This window comes from Mus caroli, chromosome 17 (assembly GCF_900094665.2).
Source record: "Mus caroli chromosome 17, CAROLI_EIJ_v1.1, whole genome shotgun sequence".
Lineage (NCBI taxonomy): Eukaryota > Metazoa > Chordata > Mammalia > Rodentia > Muridae > Mus > Mus caroli.
This window is the reverse complement of record NC_034586.1, coordinates 2,234,100-2,242,171: the sequence shown is the minus strand read 5'-3', so window position 1 is coordinate 2,242,171 and position 8,072 is coordinate 2,234,100.

Here is an 8,072-nt window from a genome sequence, read left to right as displayed (position 1 = left end):
TTTGGGTTTTCGAGACAGGGTTTCTCTGTGTAGCCCTGGCTGTCCTGGAACTCACTTTGTAGACCAGGCTGGCCTTGAACTCAGAAATCCGCCTGCTGCCTGCCTCTGCCTCCCAAGTGCTGGGATTAAAGGTGTGCGCCACCACGCCCGGCTTCTATATTCTATATAGGGTAAGCAACTATTTCCTGCAGGGCAGTGCTAACTCTTGTCCTGTCTCTCCCAAGTCCAGAGCATGTTTAGACTGAGCACTCAGCGTGCTCTTGGCCTAATGAGACCTCACTCCTCGCCAAGTGAACACTGTGACCTAGGTGGGGAGCGGGTGTCTCAGGATTTTGAGAAGGGAGAGAATATTTTGGAGAGGCACGTGGTATTTACTGCCCAGTTATCATGGCGACCACTGGAAGAGGCCTTGCCTGAAGAAGCCCCAGCGAGTGTCATAGTCTAGAGATCAGTTGCTGCTGGCATCAGGTAGCCAGGCAGGCTTTGGAGACAGTGAGGTAAATGACCTGGTCACGGGGTGTGTCCACTGCCTCTGCGTGTGTAAGAGCTTGGTGATGCACGCCTGTGCCTCCCTGACAGGTCCCTGCTCTCAGCCCTGGATCTTGCTGATCTAGATGCAAAGTTTATGCTACTGGCAAGGTGCACACGGGTCTCTCTACATGTGAACTTGACGGGGAAGACATAATTATTCTAAAGTGCTTCTTAAAATGGCATGGAAGAAGCATTTTATAATAAAGCCCGCCCTTGTCCCCGGTCACAAATGGGAGATCCTAACCAGAACCCTCACTTCTTGTCTCTCTGTGAAGGAAGAATCTCTCCATGCCAATCTGGATGCTACAGAGCACACAGGGGCCAATGAAGGGACCTAGGATATGCCAGCTGCCCAGTGGCAGAGGGCCCAGAAGCCATTCAGGTTCCATTTTGAAGGGCATTGCTCTGCTCCTTCGTGGCCTCTGTGAACCTCTGTTTGTATTTCTGCCCGCCCCACGCACCCCCTTTCCCATCTGAGGCATGGTTTCAGGAAGCACATCCCGAGCACTGCCTGCACAGCAGAGGGTCCATGGGGCAGTGACTCCAACCTTGCTTGCGGCCACTAGGACCTCCAAAGCTGTGAGGTTTCCCTGCAGGCTTTCTTATGTCAAAGAAATACGTTAACTTGATTTTGTGTTAAAATCCCTCCTCACATCCATCAAATTAAGAGAAAACAAATAAACAATCGGACACTTTAAAAGACTCTGAAATGTAAAATAAGGGGCTTGAATGGAGAATTCAGACAATATTTTCCTATGAAGTCATTTTTTTTTTCAGGATGTAGGAGAAAATCCACTATAGTTAGTCCCATCCAAATAGGGAAATGTCATCCATAAAAGGAGACATTGAGAGTTGGAAAGAATCATTTTGAGCAGTAAAACATTAATTAATTGCTCCTCTCGTTTAGGTCTACAGAAGCAGCGAGCCGTGTTTTGGGTATCCTAGAAAGCCATACAATTATCTAAGAGCCCTCCAAAAGAACCCAAAACAAACAAACAAACAAAAAAAACCCAAAAAAAACCAGAAGGTGAACATGACAAGCAGGTCCTTGGTGTGATGGCCCCTTAGAGAGACCTCTGCTTCTAGGCCACGCCTCATCCTTATCTCTTCTTTGTGTTTTGTGCCCTTGTGCCCTCTTCTGCTTTCTGACACCTCTGGGGCTGTTATGCCTCAGCCCTCAGAAACCTAGATGGAGTCCCGCACACTCCTTGATGGTTGCCGAGCGTGCCCCAATTTTCCCAGCAACATCTTCTCAACTGCAGACTCAACTGTGGTTCCAATGCTGGCCCTTCTCCTCCTCCAGATTGCCTCAAGCCTGAAGACGAGCTCTGTGCATTCCGTTTTAGACCTCAGGATGCCCAGGGCCAACCCTAGTTCTCTGGTCATGAAGACTACCTTCCCAGGTTGTACCTCCAAGTGGGGCTGGGTTCCAGGTCTGCATTACGTCACTGCATGCTGCGCCAGTGTGCAGCGCTGTCAGGCAGGATGGCACAGGTGCTCAGTCCTCTATAGTTCTCCTTAGAACATACACGATGGTCAGTGTATGGTCAGTGTATTTGTTTTCTCAAGGAGAAAGCATGGCCGTTTGTGACTTGTGACATGTCTGTCCTTGGCTCAGGCTTTGGCCACTGTTCCGCTGTGGGGAATAGCACCAAGGATCTTAGGAAGATTGGATCATGCAGGATCCGGAGAACCCTGGCCTCCTGGAAGCTGGAGTTGGTCCTGCTCTTTGGGCTCTTAGGAGTCCTTGTTCACCAGTGAGCCCTTCAGTGGTGGGTTGGAGCTCTTCCTGAAGGCCAAGAAGACTCAAGTTGGTAGATGTGGCAAATTGGTGTGTGGCCCAGAGTTGTGACTCTGGTCTCAAGCCTGGGGAGTTTTCCAAGAAGGGCGCTGAAGTCTGACTGCTTGTGAGAAACTAGAAAGAACACAGCCCTTACTTCTGGCTGCATGAGGCAAGCCAGACAAGATGGTTAAAGGTAAGGCTCTGCAAGATATAGCCTCAATTCCCCACATAGATGCCTGATTGCAGAAACAGATATGTTTAACTATTAAGCAACAACCATTAAAGACAGATTCTATGGATGAGTAGGAGATGTTAGCTTCTGTCAAGACTTATATATCAAATCTAATTTTTGAAAACAGGCTTGCCAATATAAACTTCCACTTTTTAACCAAAGCTGACTCCCCACCCCAGTTCCATTCCAATCCTGCCACCATCATGCCAGCCATTGAACATTCAATGTGAGGAGAGGGGATTGCATGGAAGAAGTTGGCTGAAGGTGGCTTTCAGTGCAAGCTCCTCTTCGGAAATCACTGGGGCTCTCTGCCACCAGAAGCCTGCTCCTTTAAGATCATGCAGCCCAGGAAGCGCTGTCCACATGCTCACAGCATGTGGTGAAAACAGAAAATGCTGATCATAGCACTGTGATTCGAAAAACCCTGAGCAGCATATTTATATGAAACACATAAAATGCACCTCCTGTGATGGACTGGCATTATTGAAACCGTGAGCCAAGCTTAGGTGACTGGTGCTAATACCCCAACCCTGCCCTGGATGTCACTTGTCTTTTGGGTGTCTTCTTTTAAGGTACAATAAAGGGCTGGAGAGCTAAACAGTTTGGAGAAATATCTCAAAACCAGGCACCACCCAAGAAGAGGCTGGTAGTCACTTTTCAGGCCATTGCGCTAGGAGTCCCCAGAAGGGAGTTTCGATCTTAGTGTCTAGTGTTAAAATCAGGACATTGTGTATGGATGGCATCGTGTATCTCAACCTTCAGAAAGGCATTTAGGGTCAGATTCATGCAAGAGTCTAGTTTCTCCATATATTATCTATGTGATAATAATTTTTGAAGAAATTGAAATACTGATCAATAAGGGATCTGTGAAGGTTTATGTGGGAAATGAACACGTCTGCTGTATCTAGGAGCTGTGGTCCTAGACAGACTACCTGTTAAAACAGACTTACCCAGCATTCCTCGTGAATGACTTTGAGCATAATCGAGGTCAGAAGGCTCCACAGTGAGCTGACAATTGTTTCCATTTCAACATTAAACACATCCTTGAAGTTTAAGGAGTATGAAGATGAAGGCGAGAGAGAGAGAGAGACAGAGACAGAGACACAGAGAGACAGACTCTGGAAAGGACCCATAATTTGTGCCAACCTTCCTGATTTTAGGTAGGTTTAATATTATTTTAACTGACAGTGGTGGCTAGCCAAGCCTGAGGCCTCAGGCTCCTTCCTCAGCATGGCAAAGAAAAACCCTCATGCATCATGTGAGATTGTCTCTGTGCTGGAGCAGTAATGAGACCCCTCTCCTCTGAGCCATGGGCACCATACACCATGGCTTCTGTTTTCAGAGCTTATGGACCCTTCTGAATTTTGTGTCAAGTTTAGTCAACCTAGGCACACAGTGTGGCTCAGCTTCAGGTGTGGAGGGTGTTGGCCTTTGTTCTTTTGGGAGGGTAGACAGGATAGGATGTGTTCTATACTGAGACAATCACGTGAACAGCTAAGAGTTAGGAAAGCCCACCCTCCAGGCGCTGAAACAGACTAAGGGTTATCACTTCCCAGAAAGCAGAGGATGACCATTTGATGGGGTCACTTCTAGGGGGAGTGTCCATAGTCAGTGCCTTTACTCTGGGAAAGTTTAGTCAGAGCACATGATGCTCGGCCATCTGAATGCCAAATTCTGGCAGAAGAGAAATGCCCAAGTGTCACTCTTCATCTTTGTTTTCTAGGAACACAGACTCGAGTGTTCAGAAACTTCCACTAGTGCAGAGACCCAGAACCACTTGGCCAAGTGGGAAGGAGTCCGGTGACTTTAGGGACCCTGCTCTGTATATCCCATGGTAGGAACATCAAGCCAAAGGTTGTGACTGATCACCTGGCACATTTGGCCTTCGGGAGATGTTAGGTGGCACTTTATCTTCAAAGCAAGGTGGGGCAGTGGGATTGTGCAGCCTTGCGGTTTATCCCACAGTCTGATTCTCCCCAGGCCTGGGAGGAAGGTGGGGTCTTCTGTCCTAAATTCTATTCCACTGAGAAGTTTCATGGACCACCCCTGACAGGAACCCAGGCCCATTCGCCTCAACTGTTAAAAGTCACCAGCTGTGACAGGAAATAGAAACAGCAAGAACAGTCTCTCAGGCCTTATTTTAAAACTATGCAGGACGTGTGTGTGTGGGGGGGGGGGGCAGGGAGCATGCAAAGGAATACAGAGTGTGGGCGTACTTACACTGAAGAACGATACACAGCCAGGCAAAGGGATTCAGGACTTACACACCCAGCAACTCCTCCAAAGCCGCAAAGAACACATTCAATAGAATCCTTAGCAGTTCAACAGGGTGGACAAAGACAATGAAGTTAAACAATTTAAGTCTCTCAGAATTAGAGACAGTTCAACGCTATCTCTGCTAGGGAGGGCATCTTGGCTTACATAAAAAATACAGTGCTTTTTCTTAAAGTCCTGAACCATGTTTAAAAGAAAAGGGTCAGGGGACAGTTCTAGGCTCACAAAGAAAACACTCAAGACAAACTGGCTCAGTATGGCTTAGACTTCCAGGATATCCGGCAACCTGTTTCTCTATTCCTGAGGCCTTTGGTTTCCTAGAAAATACTGTGGGAGAAGCCAGAGTGAACCCCCCAAGTCCCTGAGGTCAGATTTGGGAAGACAGATGAGTTTCATGGTTTTGACAATTTGGTGATCTCCCACCAACTCCCAATTTCTCCTCAGCATTCACATCATAAATCTCAAAGTTAATTTGGAGTTCTGAGACTTCAGAGGACTTTGTGATTTGGGTGGGGCGTGAAATGGGGGCTGGAGGAAGCAGGGGTATAAAGAGAGTACTGGCTTTAAATCAGCCTGGGCATGATTTTGCGGGTTCTGTAGTCCCAGACCTGGTTATTGGTTTGGGGGGCACTGGGAACCTGGGAGCCATTGGCTATCTTTTCACATCCTAGTGGGAAGCCCAAGAGGGAGTGAGACATAGTTCAGGCAGACAGGGCCCCCGGACTGTCTTTGGATGAGGGCAAGCACCACATTGGGATTCTAACAGACATTGCCTCACTCTTCCTAAGTACTGAGAACTGATTGACTTGTCTGTTAAACTAAACCAGGACCACTTCCCACTCATGAGGACCCTAGGAGGCCAGGCACGGAGCACATACCCACATGTCTCTGTCAAGTTAATGAATAGTGTCCTGTCGTAGGAGATTACAGAGTCATCAGAAATATTTACTAGAGCTCTATACAGCTGTTTTGATCATGGTAGTCAAGATCATTTCTCTTGGGTGCATGAGGGACATAGGCTGGTAGCTCTGGGCACTTGACTGGACTGCAAAGAACTCAGCACAACCCAGCAAGAAGCAAGGGGTTGTCTATCTCAGTCTCCACATCCTTGTGGGCTGAGCACACAGGGCACCAGCAGCACATAGTTGGAGACGGGCAGCTCTCAGGGCAAACGATATCCAGTTCTCAGAAGCTGCAGTTAGGAGCTGGCGTTGTATAAGACCACCCACAGCCCCTGTCAAAAACAACTGTTTTAACTTGGAAAACACCACAACTACCCTTTGACTAGCTAAGTAAAAGTTGATTGTGCATCCAACTCCAACAGCTATTTTTTTTAGCCAGTGCCAGCCAATAGTATCTCTTATGCTACATTAAAAACCAACAGATTCCACTTTATCGCACCATTCCAAAATAGTAAACTTTCTTCGCACCTTTATTTCTCTCTCTTTTTGGTACACATTTAGAATATGGGCATCCTGTAAATTTCTGAAAGCCCTGGAAAACAACTAATATCTTTAGGACAGAGCAGCAACTCGGTATCGTCAGGAAATGTGAAGCAGAGCGGGACTCTTTCGTGGGCTTCCAGGAGTCGGATCTGGGTGAATGGAGGGAGCTCAGACACTCGCTTGGTGTTAGTGTGTGCTGCGAGGCTGCTCTGGGCCTGGCTGCTATACAGCCACTTGTCTTTGAGACTACTCTTCTGACAGGGCACTGAGCCTGTCTATACCTTTTATTCTTTGTCTGCAAGAGAGAGATTAGGATTCCATTGAACTCTCTTGCACTCTCCGTATTTTCATCACGGGACACAAAAATCTGTCCTTTGTAAGCAAATGTATTCCCATCTAGCAGAATTATAAAAGGAGTTTTGATTCCACACAGATCTTTTTGCTGACCTGATGTGGGGGCTGCTTGGTGATGGGACTGTTTGCAGGAAAAACCAATTTCTTTCTCGTGACACCAGAGTAACATCGCATCGGGTTGTAACTGTGTGTTCCTGTCTAAGTCTTCCAAATGTCAGCGTGAGCAAGGTGGGCCACAGTGACAGGTGTGGAAGTGCCAACTGAAGAGCGCTGAGAGAGGTAGGGCAGGAAGGGGCATGGGAAGCAGCATGGTTATGTAAGTTTCAAAGAGAGTGAGCGTTACACAGTAACAGTCAATCACCCAGGAAGAAACACTTTCCATCAGGGTGGGGTATTAGAGAGCCAGGGACTGGGCAGGGAGGAAGGTATGCTCTGAAATAGAATCATCACTTGGCACTATGTACACCGCATACAATATGACATGTTCTCTTTAACATTGCACAATAGAAATATTATACACGCTGGAGTAAACTAACGCAGAGTAACTTGGAGGCACACAGAAGAAACATGACAGGTGCAGACTTGGGTTAAATCAGTAGTGAGAGGCAGAAGTCGTGGTTTCAGGCCAGTTAGCTTGCTGGGCTAACCCCATGTCCCAGTGGGTTGGCAGCCACCACCCATCCATGAGGGAAGCACCTCTTCTCAATGTCACCAGAGTTAATCGCTTCAGAGAAGACCTAATTAGCTAAACAATCTGAGAAAATCAAATTGTTGCTCCCACTCTCAAGTAGGAAACCCTGAAAGTCCCTTCTGGCCTTTGGGCATCATTACCAGGAAGCAGTTGTTACATCTTCCCTATTTCCTGTAAATAACTTGGTAACTATGGCAACCATGCTAGGCAAACTAGAACAGCATTCAAGAACACCCATCACAGTGCGTAACAAGATTTAATGTACATTTATTCTTAACATGTGGGACATATAAAGATTTTATACTGAATAAATGATATTCATTAAGCCAGAGGAAAAGGAGGAATTTACATCAAGTTTTTTTCTTTTTTTTTTCTTTTTTTTCTTTTCTTAAACTACATTATCTTGAAATACAAATGTGGATTCTTGTCACAGAAAAATCTTTGAAGTTGTGTTTCTTCCATTCAGTTGGTTTTCTTTCTTTTTTCTTTTTTTGTATGTACTGGTGTCCATTTTCTAAATCAATCTGTATGCAACCATTTCCACACTTTGATTCATGAAGCAAATTGGGACCAGCCGCTCTCCCAGCAGAGCATGACTTTATACATACAGAAACTTGTACATTACCCTCTTTTTTTGTTTGTTTTTATTTTTTGTATTTTTTGTTTCTTTTTCTTGTTTTTTGGAGATATGGTCCTAATGAAAAAATATATAAAATAAAAATAAAAAATTATTTAAATCTACCATCACTTCGTAGTTACCAC